The following is a 15,917-nucleotide window of genomic DNA, read 5'->3' as shown; positions in this document are numbered from 1 at the left end:
AGAAAATGGTAATCTTAAAACCTCAGTTGATTTTCTTAAAAATTGTTCTGAATGAACAGAATCTGATGGAGTGGGAGTTCAAAATGATGCTTCTAAAAGTAGAAAAACAACACCCAAAAAAAAGAAAAATTCTAAACAACACAAAGTTGGCCTCCATTTTTGGTGGGAATATATGAATGTAGTTCAGTATTAAAATTGTCAAATTCTATTAGAATGCACATACTGCACTGCTGCATATAATCTGCGGAGTACAATGTTTAGATGTTAAAGGCCAGATTTGCAGAAAAAAATTAGTTGTTATGCATTTGTCTTCTAAGCAAAAATACTATTTGCAAAATTGTATTAAAAATAGATCTTAGGGATTTCTTTGGAGGTCCATTGGTTAGGACTCCACATTCCACTGCAGGGGCCCAGAATTCATCCCTGGTCTGGAAACTTTGATCCTGCAAGTCATGTGGCATGGCCTATATAGATAGATAGATATAGATATAGATATACATATTGAATATCCAATACAATAGATATACATATACATATCAATATCTATATAGATATAGATATACATATTGAATATCTAATACAATAGATATACATATACATATCAATATCTATATAGATATAGATATTGAATATCCAATACATCATTGAATACTGTTAATCACATACAATCTCAATTACTCTGAATTCTAATTCTAAAAATCTCTCATCACTTAGAAATTTTTTATACCTCTCATTTAAGAAAAATGAAAATGAAGCAAGAATGTAACTTCATGTTAGTGGCTTAGCTTAATAATGAAAGTCAGTAACATATTGCTCAAAGAACGTAGGTCTAAAACTCAAAAGCTCTGAGAACTTGTTCTGATGGTATTATCTGAGAAAGGCATTTAACTCACCTGAATTTCAAATTCTTCATCTAATGTGGATATTCATTCCAGAGTCTTCTTTTCTAGAAGTTATAAAAAAGTTATAAAGTTAAAAAAGTTATAAAATAGTATGTATATATTTATATAGACTGTAAAAAATTATACTTGTTTAAATTTTTAAACTCATAAACTGAAAAATTAAAGCAAAAGTGTAAATTTTTAATAATATTTTAAATAATTATCTTACTGATTTCAATAAGTTCATATTTATATATTTTTTAATATATTGGTCAAATATTTTCAGTGAATAGAGTATTTAACTCAATAATTTAAACAGACAATTCAATTATAAAAATTTCTATTTCCAGTATTCCTGTAAATCAGGGTTTTTCTTAATCCTTACTATTTAATAATCTCTCATTCTATGAAACAATTTAATTCATTTAATTAGTTAATTAAATTATATTTAATGTAATTGGGAAGGCAAAATGTAAATTGGATATCATCTTTATAATCACTCTTGTTCATTAGTAATCATTTGACATTTAATGGATTGATTGTGTGAGAGAGAAGGAAGTTGGGAGAATTAAGGCATTTCACCTCAACAGAAAAAAATGTCATCAAATATTTTATTAATATATAGCACACAATTTTAAATATTGGGATAAGAAAAAAAACATGGATTTCTAACAGAACTAGTAAAATCTGAATATTTATAAAAAATATTAATGATTTAGTTGACTTCAAGTCCTCTTGATTGATGTTTTAAGTTCATTATCTATATAACTTAATGTGCAATTTTGAAGTATTAACAGGATTATATAGTTCAGAACAGTGGAGATGGAAGCACTTTTCTGGTTTGTGTGGTTCAGACTCTACCTGTGTGGTTCTGCAGTTGTCCTGCTTGAAGAAGACAGATAGTCAAGGATGTTCTGTGGGAGCAGTCATGCTGATGTGAGTGCTTGAAATCATATCATCAGGTGTGATGGAAGCTCTCATAAGGAAGAAGCATTGTATTTATTCTATGTGGCACCAGATAAAAGTCCAAATGAGAGCAAGTTCAGGGTAGGATATCCTGCAATCAGTCCTATCTTGAGCTCAGCTGTATCCATTGGAGGAGTGTAGTAATTCTATGAGTAAAATAAAGAGACTCTGTGTATCTGTCTATTTATGCACAGGAGAAGGACAATTTTTTATAAAGAGTACTGATACAGCAAGAATTAATACTCAGTGGGGACATAAAGAAAGTACTAGCAGTGTCAGGGCAAGTCTATGATGTAAAACAGATGTTTAAATGTTCAAATGACAGTGATGATGAACCCAAACAGCATTGTTGCCCAGTAGACGTTATTTTATACAATAGAAGAATGTCACTGGTACCAAACAGAGTCAACTGAAATGATAAAATGAGGGTTGAGGAAACCAAAAATGTGAACCTTTTCTATAAGCACCAGTTAAGGTGTTGTTTTTCAGTGACTAAATTGTGTCCATTTGTGACTCAGTGGACTGCAGCATGTCAGGCTCCCCTGTCTTTCACTATCTCCTAGAGTTTCCTCAAATTCATGTCCATTGACTCAGTAATGTTACCTAACTATCCCCTCTTCTGGGAAATACCAGAAATGTTTGCAGCAGAGATGCATTTATTTAAAGTTACTCTTTAAGGAATTACCACAAACTTGGTGGCTTAAAACAATAGCCATCTATTATCTTTCAGTTCTGGAGGTTGGAAGTCAAACCTGGGTTGGCCACACTCATGGCAGAAAGTGAAGAGGAACTAAAAAGCCTCTTGATGAAAGTGAAAGAGGAGAGTGAAAAAGTTGGCTTGAAGCTCAACATTCGGAAAACTAAGATCATAGCATCTGGTCCCATCACTTCATGGGAAATAGATGGGGAAACAGTGGAAACAGTGTCAGACTTTATTTTGGGGGGCTCTAAAATCACTGCAGATGGTGACTGCAGCCATGAAATTAAAAGACACTTACTTCTTGGAAGAAAAGTTGTGACCAACCTAGATAGCATATTCTAAAGCAGAGACATTACTTTGCCAACAACGAGACAGCAAAAGAGACACTGATGTATAGAACAGTCTTATGGACTCTGTGGGAGAGGGAGAGGGTGGGAAGATTTGGGAGAATGGCATTGAAACATGTGAAATGTCATGTATGAAACGAGATGCCAGTCCAGGTTCAATGCACGATGCTGGATGCTTGGGGCTGGTGCACTGGGACGACCCGGAGGGATGGTATGGGGAGGGAGGAGGGAGGAGGGTTCAGGATGGGGAACACAAGTATACCTGTGGTGGATTCATTTTGATATTTGGCAAAACTAATACAATTATGTAAGGTTTAAACATAAAATAAAATTAATTAAAAGAAAATTAAAAAAAAAAAATCCATCTAGTCAAGGCTATGGTTTTACTGGTGGTCATATATGGATGTGAGAGTTGGACTGTGAAGAAAGCTGAGCGCCGAAGAATTGATGCTTTTGAACTGTGGTGTTGAAGAAGACTCTTGAAAGTCCCTTGGACTGCAAGGAGATCCAACCAGTCCATTGTAAAGGAGATCAGCCCTGGGTGTTCTTTGGAAAGAATGATGCTAAAGCTGAAACTCCAGTACTTCGGCCACCTCATGTTAAGAGTTGACTCATTGGAAAAGACTCTGATGCTGGGAGGGACTGGGGGCAAGGGGAAGAGGGGACGACAGAGGATGAGATGGATGGATGGCATCACCGACTCGAAGGCCGTGAGTCTGAATGAACTCCAGGAGATGGTGATGGACAGGGAGGCCTGGCATGCTGTGATTCATGGGGTCGCAAAGAGTCGGACACGACTGAGCAACTGAACTGAACTAAACTGAGTCCTTCTTCTGGCTCTCAGGGATAACCCTTTTCCTTTTCTTCTTCAGTTTCTAGAGCCTGACCACTTTCCTTGGCTGTTCATACTCAAAGCTCTACTTCCATCCTCACATCTCCTTTTCTATCTTGCAATCTCTTTCACTTTGCTTTTTCACTTATAAGGATCCTCATGCTTATTTTGGGCCCCTAGATAAGACAGAAGAAGCTCACCATCTCAAGATTCTTAACAACATTTGCAAAGCCCCTTTTTCCATGTAAGATAGGATATTAACAGATTTCTCAGATCAGAACATGGATACATTTGGGAAAAATTTTGTCTGTTAACATAAAGGATACATTTTTTTTAGAGATCTTAAGATGGATTGCCCTATTAGCAAAGGCAGCGAGATCTTATAAATCTGATTCTAAGTTCTTAAAAGAAATAATATTTGGATGGAAAAAAAACAACAAAAAGGGCAGAAACAGTCTCTAAACAATCCACCAATATAAAACTTCCATACATACACTTGCAGAATAAATACACATTATTTCAATTTATTTCTCTAAGTTAATTAAATTTACCTCATGCAAATGATTAAACTATAATGTCCTTATTTTGACCGAAGCTATTTGTTTTAACTATTCTGACTATAAATTCTAGTCAAATTAATTTGCTGATAATTTAAGTGGGTCCAAAATAGTACTTTTAGTCAATCTACTCTCTATGAATAAAAGCCAGAGCTGAACTATTTAAAGCAAAGTTCAAGTAAAAATAAGAAAAAAGGTAAAACCACACTTATTTACTTGTTGAGAAAAGCACAGAGCATATAGAAAAAAATAAATAAAATGCACAGATTAACTTCAAGAATGACTTTGATAAGGGACATGTTACATTTTTAAAGATTAAAAAATAGTTATATATATGTTCTGTTTAAATTAGTATATATGGTAGAAACAATTGTGTGAAATCCACCAGTGAGGTCAGCTATTAAACAATGGTTTGAGCTTCCAGAGGACTTTGTAGGACCTGTTTCTCTATTAGTGACTTGGATTTTAAGAACCATTTTGGAAAAAAAAAAAAAGCTAGGATCATGTGGATCTGAATAATGGATTTATAATAAAATGCCACATGAGCTTGAGGAAATTATTTAATTGATTCAGCCTGTTTTGAGGAAGTGAAATTTCTGGGCCAAGCTATTTAGTAATTGCGTAAATGATCAAGCTGCAAATGTTAACCCAAACCTTCAAACAAAAAGGAGTGTTAAAAAATGTGAGGTACTTGCTACTACAGATGAGCAAAGCCCTCTACGCTTAACTTTTTATCTAAATACCATTGTGTTAAGTCAGTTCAAATCTAATTATACTTTGGTTTCTAGGTATTTTAGGCTGATACAAACTGATCTGAGCGAGGAAGTGGATGCAACTTCTGTCTATATGTCAGTGGTTTCATATCATGAACTCTCATGTGATTTCATCTTTAAAATTTTGAACAGGTGTGTTATATGTGATCTCTAAGATATCATATGTTTAATATTTCCTTATATATCTTAATATCTCATGTATGGAAAAGATTCGATCACATGTGCCTTAGAGATATATGCAGAAACCTGAAAAGAAACCAGATGGATAATACATGGTAACTGATAAATATATATCACAATAAATATTTTTTTAAAAATCCTATAATCTTGGGTTCCTGACGTAACTTTGCTTAAAGAAAAAAGCAAATCAACTTGTCACTGAAACCTCAGAAAGCTGCTTCAGAGATTTATATGAACTACTCTCTATATATTCTCTTTAAAATTCATAGTATTATAAAACACTGATATATTGATTTTCAAAAACATGGACATGAAATATCAGATATTTTTACTTGAAATAAAAATACATTAAAACAAAAACAGTTGTATCATATATCATATTTCTAGTTAATAAGCACATTTTGGGTGGAATAGATACTTGTGTCCAACATTTTTTGTTTCCAATTCTGCTTTTAGGACATTATGTCAGTAACTTGACATTGGCCATTGTAGAAGTATTTATACTATAGTAATGGACAAACACTACAAATCAGAAAGTTTTTTTCCAGTAATATTCACCTAAATATTTTTTTTTTCAGTTCTTTTCTGTGGTATCCCTAAACTTAGGACATAAAGATTTTGGAGAACAGAGGCATAATACTAAATCTCTTTCAACAATTACTGCTTTACATATCTTAGAAGTGAAATTAACCTCAGAAACAACATATATTTTAATTCAATGTTAAAGCTTTTACTCTTTAAAAGAATTAAGAAATGCTTTCACTCACTGTTTTGAATATATTTGAGTACTTTATAAATAACACAAATGAATATGTATTAAATTCCTATTAGGCAATTCATTAAAACAATAGAACAAAACATTCAAAGTCAGTGAGATTCAAGATGGTGACAGAGAAAGAAGTCATTCAGTTGTGTCCGACTCTTTGCAACCCCATGGACTGTAGCCTACCAGGCTCTTCCATCCATGGGATTTTCCAGGCAAGAGTACTGGAGTGGGTTGCCATTTCCTTCTCCAGGAGATCTTTCCAATCCAGGGATTGAACCCGGGTCTCCCTCATTGTAGGCAGACTGCTTTACCATCTGAGCCATCATGGAAGTCCACTTATAAATAACACAATTGAATATGTATTAAATTCCTATTAGCCAATTCATTAAAAAAATAGAACAAAACATTCAAAGTCAATGAGATTCAAGATGGTGACAGAGAATGATCTTGAACTCAACTCCATCTATAACCACTGAGTCAAGCAGCTACATATAGAACAATTTCCTCTTAAGAAAAAAAAAAAAAAAAAGCCTGGCTGGGTGATGACTACATATCAAGCCAATTAGAAGGAAACCATGTCAAAGTGGGTAGGAGAAGCTGGAAGGGAGTCTCACCAAAAACCCACATGCAGAGATTCAAAACTCCACACTTCTCCTGAAGGAGTGAAGGGTTCAAACCCCATATTGGGCATTTAGGACTTGCCCCTGAGAGATGAGCCCACCAAATCTAATGCTGAAAACCAACAAGGCTGATTTCTTGAGACTCACAAGACTAGCAGTCTGGAAGAAGCTCTTAATGGGCTCACCAGCTCAAATGTACCCTGCCCCAGTGTCCAGGTCAGAGGCAACTGATTGTGCATAGACTTTGAGTGAAGGCTCACCTGCCTATATTCAGGTGTGGATCTGAGGAGCAGATCTACTCCTGTGATTGCTGCTGCTGCTAAATCGCTTCAGTCGTGTCTGACTCTGTGCGACCCCATAGACAGCAGCCCACCAGGCTCTTCTGTCCCTGGGATTCTCTAGGCAAGAATACTGCAGTGGGTTGCCATTTCCTTCTCTAATGCATTCATGCATGCTAAGTCACTTCAGTCGTGTCCAACTCTGTGTGACACTATGGACAGCAGTCCTCCAGGCTCCACTGTCCACGGATTTTCCAGGCAAGAGGGAGTAGGTTGCCATTTCCTTCTCCCACTCCTCTGATTAGCAGGTATCTAATTTAACACATACATTTACAAACCTGCTGGAAAACTCTCTGGGACTAGAGACTGGTGGGTGCCAGTTTCATGCTTTCCCTTTGTTAGGGCACCAGCAGCTCCAGGGAGGGAGGTTTAACATGTATCTGGTGTCCCAATATCTGTGGCTGCTGCCCAAGGGATAGATCTGGAGGTTGGAGAAGCTTGCATTTCTGGTCCCACAGGACTGTAATAATTGATGTCACCCAGAAAACAGCTCATTTCCCTGTCGCACATCCCAATTTTTGCTGCTTCTACTAAGAGATACCTCTACATCACCTGGCTCTGGCAGCCAGTGGGGCTTACATTTGTCATCCTGCAAGACTGAGACCAACAGAGTTCTTAACCAGCTATACTTCCAGGGCACAACAAGAGGCAACTGGCTCAGTTTTTCTAAGAAGAAGATCTATTAACTAACCCTCAGGCTTCTAATTAAACACACATTCAGGGGCTGACTGTAATCCTTTTCAGAGACCTTGGATGGCAGGCATTATCCTTACACTCTCTCTAGTTTGTACCCTAGAGTGCCAGCGTCTCCTGGAGGGAAGCTATACACATGTCTGGTACCCTGAGATTCTATGTCTGGTGCCCTGAGTTTCTGTGTCTCATGCCCTGTTTTTCAGCTGCCACCCAGAGGATGCTCCTAGATCACCAGGTTTGGATGGCTGATGGGTTTGCTTGCATTCCCTGGGATTCTGGCAATTGCTATCAGCTCTGGGGAACTGTTCACACAGCAGATGAGGCACATCCCTCAGCCTTTCTGTGAAGACCTCTTTGCCTGTCCCGGAGCTTTAGCTTGATGGGCAGGTCTCAGGTTTGGCTCACATCTATTGGATGACAAGGGCTTCCCTGGTGGCTCAGATGGTAAAGAATCCACCTGCAAGTGGGAGACCTGGGTTCAATCCTTGGGTTGGGAAGATCCTCTGGAGGAAGGCATGGCAACCCACCCACTCCGGTATCCTAGCCTGGAGAATCCTCACAGACAGGGGAGGCTTATGGGCTACAGTTCATGCGGTCAGAAAGGGTCAGACAAGACTGAATGGCTAAGCACAGCACACAGCACATTGGACTGCAAGGTTGCTCTCGAGGGTTTTAGGCTATGATCCTCTCCCTCTGTTTTACTCCAGCTCACCAGCATTATGCATTTGTCCCTGAAAAGAGCTTATACATTTTTGTGACTGCCACCCGGGAGGCACTGCCAGATCCCCTGGCCAGCAGAGCTTATGTTTACAGTCTCACAGAACTGTATATATTTACATGCTATTAAAAGCTGTTGCCTGAGGATCTGTCTCCCAAACAGCATCGATCTAGGTGCTAACGCACTTCCCTTAGGGATACCAACAAGTTTTGGTACACCTTCAACTGTTGCCACTAGTGGCTATTAAAAATATAATATACTGCTTGGAAAAACATAAAACTTTGAAAAAGCATAAAAAACAGCAAAAGGGTGAGGCAGGGTTGAATGACAAGTTTCATCTCCCACATAAGTCCATTCCTTCAAGTCTGGGAGAGGTGGTTGTTTCACCTACTGAAAAAAACAAACAACAAAAAAAGTCAACACAGAGAGTCAAGCAAAATGAAGGAAAAGAGGAATCTGTTCCAAATAAAAGGACAAAATAAAACCTCAGGAAAAAAGTTAGAGTGAAATAGAGGTAAGTAATTTTGAGAAAGACTTCAAAACAATAGTCATAAAGATGCTAACTGAACTGGGGAAAAGAATTGATGAACACAATGAGGACCTCAACAAAGAGAAAATATAACAAAGTGCCAAACAAAAGTCACAGAACTGAAGAATCCAATAACTGAACTGAATATTGCATTAGAGGAGTTCAACAGCAGGCTTGAAGAAGCAGAAGAAAGGATTGGTTAGCTCAAATACAAGGCAGTAGAACTCATCCAATCGGAATAGGAAAGACAAACATGAAGATAACTTTAGGGGCTAACATATTTTAAATAGACATTGTCACTTATTTAACAATTTTTGGCTTGACTTGTCTCCTTGATTAACCATTTAGGGAACAATTCCTTGCATTTATCATGACAGCAAGTTTTTTCCAGAGCTAACAGTTCTCTGGAGATGTTAAATTATCTAGCCAGGTGATAAAGGCAGGTTAGAGAAAAAAAAAATTATATTACCCAGAATGAAACAAATATAAACATCCATACACACAAAATCTAAAAGAAAAAAACAAGTACAAATTCTGGTTTGATATTCTATTGTTCTTATATTCACTATTTGGAGAAAATCATGTTAATGATATGACAATTTCAAAATGATTATTAAGTTCTCTCTGCTCACTTTATATGTTGATATTTTATAAGACTTAGGGAAAGTTTGGGCTTCCTTGATAGCTCAGTTGGTAAAGAATCTGCCTGCAGTGCAGGAGACCCTGGTTCGATTCCTAGGTTGGGAAGATCCACTGGAGAAGGGATAGGGATAGAAGGGATACCCACCCCAGTATTCTTGGGTTTCCTTTGTGGCTCAGCAGTAAAGAATCTGCCCACAATGTGGGAAACCTGAGTTTGATCCCTGAGTTGGAAAGATCCCCTGGAGAAGAGAAAGGCTACCCATTCCAGTATTCTGGCCTGGAGAATTCCATGGACTGTATATTCCATGAGGTCACAAAGACTCAGACACAACTGAGTGACTTCCACTTTCACATTTCCAGGGGCCTATGGGACACATCAAATGAACTAGCATTCACATTATAGGTGTCCCAGAAGAAGAGAGATCAATCCTATTCACCATTGGAACAAAAAGAATTAAACATCTAGGAATAAACTTACCTAAGGAGATGAAAGAGCTGTACACCAAAAATTATAAGACACTAATGAAAGAGATCAAATTGACATAAACAGATGGAGAGATATTCCATGTTCCTGGGTAGGAAGAATCAATATTGTGAAAATGACTATATTACCAAATGCAATCTACAGATTTAATGCAATCCCTATCAAATTACCAATGGCATTTTTCACAGAACTAGAACAAAAAATTTCACAATTCATATGGAAATACAAAAGACCCTGAATAGCCAAAGCAGTCTTGAGAAAGAATGGAGCTGGAGGAGTCAACCTTCCTGACTTCAGGTTATACTCAAAGCTACAGTCATCAAGACAGTATGGTACTGGCACAAAAACAGAAATATAGACCAATGAACAAGAGAGAAAGCCCAGAAATTAACCCATGCACCTATGGGTATCTTATTTTTGACAAAGGAGGCAAGAATATACAATGGAGCAAAGACAGCCTCTTCAATAAATGGTGCTGGGAAAACTGAACAGCTACATGTAAAAGAATGAAATTAGAACACTTCCTAACACCATATACAAAGATAAACTCAAAATGGATTAAAGACCTAAATGTAAGACCAGAAACTATAAAACTCTTAAAAGAAAACATAGGCAGAACACTTGGTGACATAAATCAAAACAAGATCCTCTATGACCTACCTCCTAGAGTAATGGAAATAGAAACAAAAGTAAACAGGTGGGACCTGATTAAACTTTTTGTGCTGCTTTTGCACAGCAAACAAAACAATAAGCAAGGTGAAAAGACACCCCTCAGAATGGGAGAAAATAATAGCAAATGAAACAACTGATGAAGGATTAATTTCCAAAATATACAAGCAGCTCATACAACTCAATAACAGAAAAACAAACAAACCAATGAAAGAGTGGGAAAAAGGCCCAAACAGACATTTCTCCAAAGAAGAGATAGAAATGGCTAACAAACACATGAAAAGATGCTCAACAGCACTCATTATTAGAGAAATGCCAATCAAAACTACAATGAGATATCACCTCACACTGGTCAGAATGGCCCTCATCAAAAAATCTATAAACAATAAATGCTGGGAAGGATGTGGAGAAAAGGGACAACTCTTGCATTGTTGGTGGGAATGTAAATTGATACAGCCACTATGGAAGACGGTATGGAGATTCCTTTAAAACTTAGGAATAAAACCACCATACAGCCACTATGGAGAACAGTGTGGAGATTCCTTAAAAAACTGGAAATAGAACTGCCTTATGACCCAGCAATACCACTGTTGGGCATACACACCAAGGAAACCAGAGTTGAAAGAGACATGCATACCCCAATGTTCATCGCAGCACTGTTTATAATAGCCAGGACATGGAAGCAACCTAGATGTCCATCAGCAGATGAATGGATTAGAAAGCTGTGGTACATATACACAATGGAGTATTACTCAGCCATTAAAAAGAGCACATTTTAATCAGTTCTAATGAGATGGAAGAAACTGGAGCCGATTATACAGAATGAAGTAAGCCAGAAAGAAAAACACCAATACAGTATACTAATGCATATATATGGGATTTAGAAAGATGGTAATGATAACCCTGTATGCGAGACAGCAAAAGAGACACAGATGTATAGAACAGTCTTGTGGACTCTGTGGGAAGGGAGGGGGGGATGATTTGGGAGAATGGCATTGAAACATGTATAATATCATATAAGAAACGAATTGCCAGTCCAGGTTCGATGCAGGGTACAGGATGCTTGGGGCTGGTGCACTGGGATGACCCAGAGGGATGGTATGGGGAGGGTGGTGTGAGGGGGTTTCAGGATTGGGAACACGTGTATACCCGTGGTGGATTCATGTTGATGTATGGCAAAACCAATACAATATTGTAAAGTAATTAGCCTCTAATTAAAATAAATAAATTAAAAAAAATCATATGACCCAGAAATCCCACTCCTAGGCATATACCCTGAGGAAACCGAAACTGAAAGAGACACATGTATCCCATTGCTCATTGCAGCACTAGTTACAATAGCTAGAACATGGAAGCAACTTAGATGTCCATTGACAGATGAATGAACAAAGAAATTGTGGTATATATACACAATGGAATGTTACTCAGCTATAAAAAGGAACACATTGGAGTCAGTTCTAACGAAGTGGGTGAACCTAGAACCTATTATACAGAGTGAAGTGAGTCAGAAAGAGAAAGATAAATACCACGTTCTAACTTGTATATATGGAATCTAGAAAAATGGTACTGAAGTATTCATTTACAGGGCAACAGTGGAGAAACAGACATAGAGAACAGACTTATGGACATGCAGAGAGGGGAGGAGAGATGTATGGAAAGAGTAACATGAAAACTTACATTATGAAACTCAAACAGGGAACCTGTATCAACTGAGAGTGGTGGGGTGGGGAGGGAGACAGGAAGGAGGTTTAAAGGGAAGGGATATATGTATACCTTTGACTTATTCATGTTGAGGCTTGACAGAAAACAGCAAAATTCTGTAAAGCAATTATCCTTCAATAAAAAATAATTAAAAAAAAAGAAGCTGAAATACTCTTTGAATAAAAAATGGCTAAAAATTTTCCCTAATGCTGGGGAAGGAAACAGACATCCAGGTTCATAGAGCACAGGAATTTTCAAAACCAATAAACCCAAAGAAACCCACACCAAGATACATTATAATTAAAAATGTTAAAGTTAAAGACAAGGAAAGAATGTTAAAAGCAGTAAGAAAAAAAAATTGTTAAGAACAAGGGAACTTCTGTAAGACTATCAGCAGATTTTTTTGACAGAAATTTTTGTAGATCAAAAGGGAATGGCACGATATATTCAAAGTATTGGAAAAAAAAAAAAAGACAGTTAAATTCCAACTTGTGCCAAGCGAACAACCTAAGAAACTAAACCAAACCTTTTTCTCTCTGATTATCAACTTCTGAGAAGTTACAAATTAGATTTTAAATATGATTAAGAAAGGATTAGTCATGGGAAATTGATAGCCCATTATTCATCAGTTGAGTTTATTCATCAGAATGCTATTCTCAACAGGGCTTATTATTTGAGGGGAAAACAGTATATTGCTTTTATATCTAGCTTATTACAATATATAATACAATATTTAATATTGTTTAAAAATATATAAGGGAGGTAGGGTTCTGAAACAAACTCAAATGTGGTTTCCCTCAGTCATTCAGTTGTATCTGGCCCGTTGAGACCCCATGGACTGTAGTTTGCCAGGATCCTCTGTCCGTGGAATTCTCCAGGCAAGGATACTGGAGTGGGTTGCCATTTCCATCTCCAGGGGATCTTCCTAACCCAGGGATTGAACCCAGGTCACCTGCATTGGAGGCAAACTCTTTACTGTCTCAGCTACAAGGGAAGCTCTCTCCTGAAGATCAGTTGTGTATAAATGTACTCATGATACTCCAAGACCTGGAATATTACTTATACTTAGGGCTTTGAGAATAAATCAAAATACATTGTCCTTCCTAGAAAGAGAAAGAAATAAATTATTCTATAAAATAATACTTGAACATTTTTAGTCAGGATTGGAAATATATGAAATGCAGGGTTACTTATTGTCACAAATTTGGATTTCAGGTTATATTTTATATCTCTTCCTGGAATGACCTGCATCCAATTACAGGCATAATCATTGGCTGCTATGGAATGGAGGTCAGTCATAGGGGAAAGCGTGGAAGAGGATGAATAAGGCTGATGACATTTGCCTCACAAATGAGGGCAAATGTGAGAAGCTTAAGACACCATTCAAGAAATTTAAAAAAAATCACTTTATTGTACTTTGAGTAGCTCATGGGGAGCAGCATATTGCAGATATTTTATTTTATTTTGACAGTAAAATCTACCAATATCTACATTCTGTAGAACCAATTTGGAGGCCTCTACTACAAATAGACATAAATTATTCCATTTAAACAATAAAAACCATACAAATCGACTAATATTGTCCCTATTATATAGATGAGGAAATTGAATAAATTACCTCTTATTGTTTTTCAGTCACTCAGTCCTGTCTGACTCTATGCAACCCCATGGACTGCAGCACTCCAGGTTTCCTGCCCTTCACCATCTCCTGGAGCTTACTCAAACTCATGACCATGAGTCAGTGATGCCATCCAACCATCTTGTCCTCTGTCATCCCCTTCTCCTCCTGCCCTCAATCTTTCCCAGCATCAGAGTCTTTTCCAAAAAGTTGGCTCTTTGCATCAGGCAGCCAAAGTCTTGGAGCTTCAGCCTCAGCATCACTCCTTCCAATGTATATCAGGGTTGACTACTTTTAGACTGGTTTGATCTCTTGCTGTCCAAGGGACTCTCAAGAGTCTTCTCCAACACCACAGTTTAAAAGCATCAATTCTTTGGCTATCAGCCTTATTTATGGTCCAATTCTCACATCCATACATGAGTTCTGGAAAAACAATATCTTTGACTAGATGGACTTTGGCTGGCAAAGTAATGTCTCTGTTTTTTAATATGCTTGCTAGGTTTATCATAGCTTTTTTCCAAGGAGTAAGTGTCTTTTAATTTTATGACTGCAGTCATCATCTGCAATGATTTTGGAGCCCAAGAAAATAAAGTCTGTCACTGATTCCATTGTTTTCCCCATCTATTTGCCATGAAGTGATGGGACTGGATGCCATGATCTTAGAATTTTGAATGTTGAGTGTTAAGCCAGCTTGTTCATTCTCCTCTTTCACTTCATCAAGAGGCTCTTTAGTTCCTCTTCGCTTTCTGCCATAAATGTGGTGCCATCTGCATATCTAAGGTTATTGATATTTCTCCTGGCAATCTTGATGAAGCTATGCTTCATCCATCCTGGCATTTTTCATGATTTAATCAGCATGTAAGTTAAATAAGCAGGGTGACAGCCTTAGCATACTCCTTTTCCAATTTTGAACCAGTCCATTTTTCCATGTTCGTTCTAGCTGTTGCTTCTTACCTGCCATACAAGTTTTGCAGGAGGCAGGTAAAGTAATATCTGAGGTTACTGATATTCCTCCCAGCAATCTGATTCCTACTTGTGCTTCATCCAGCCTGACATTTCACACGATGTGCTCTGCACATATGTTAAATAATGCACTTCTTTACCAATTTTGAACCAGTCTATTCTTCCGTGTGCAGTTCTAACTGTTGCTTTTTGACTTGCATACAAGTTTTGCAGGAGGGAGGTAGTTGGTCTGGTATTCCCATCTCTTGAAGAATTTTCCACAGTTTGTTGTGATCCACACATTCAAAGGCTCTAGCATAGACAGTGAAGCAGAACCTCTATCATACAGCTAAAATGTGGCAAACCTGGATTCAAACCCAGAACTTCCAGTATCTAAAGTCCATGTTCTTAGCCACTATATATATATATATATAGTATATATTATATGACATAATTAATTGAAGTTACTCATGGACAGTGACCATTCTGACAAAGAAATACTATATGCAACTCTGTAATGGATCTCATTTTAATTTTTAATTCCTCATTTTCTTCCCCATAACAGTAGCATGATAGTTCCAAACGTCTGTACTTTTTGAGTTTCACATACATGCTATGTTAGATTTAACTGGATTTTTAGCAGTTCGAAAAACAGTACTATCTAAATTTTAGAAATCAAATATATTTATTTAATTAATAAAAAGGGAGATACTACCATTATTTGCTCATGGTTATTTAATAAATACTTGAATGAATAGCTTTCAAATTATCACTGTAAGTTATGTGAAATCATTTTTTAATATTAACTTATACCAACTTCTGAATAAATCTTCATATGGAAAATAGGTAGCATGCTAAATATGTGTTCATAGGTCCTCAATAATGTTTTGAAAAGTAAACTAAAAACATAAATGCTTATGAGAAAAATAAGTTTCAGAATTTAGGTTTTTTGTTCAACAAC

General features: G+C 37.0%; 1 long non-coding RNA gene across 1 annotated transcript in view; it reads right to left on the bottom strand.

Annotated features, from left to right (window-relative positions):
• Window positions 1–310: 310 nt before the first annotated feature.
• The window catches only part of LOC147361816 (uncharacterized), a 429,777-nt gene continuing 414,170 nt past the window's right edge, over window positions 311–15,917 (bottom strand). Inside the window, exons 3-4 of the long non-coding RNA XR_015137664.1 lie at window positions 894–946; window positions 311–464 (exon numbers count right to left, since the gene is read on the bottom strand). This is a non-coding gene — a long non-coding RNA (uncharacterized LOC147361816). The remainder of the gene's footprint in view (window positions 465–893; window positions 947–15,917) is intronic.

This window comes from Bos grunniens, chromosome 12 (assembly GCF_055505025.1).
Source record: "Bos grunniens cultivar Pamir isolate PY7600 chromosome 12, Bosgru_T2T1.0, whole genome shotgun sequence".
NCBI classification, from domain to species: domain Eukaryota; kingdom Metazoa; phylum Chordata; class Mammalia; order Artiodactyla; family Bovidae; genus Bos; species Bos grunniens.
This window is presented reverse-complemented; position numbering and strand designations above follow the sequence as displayed.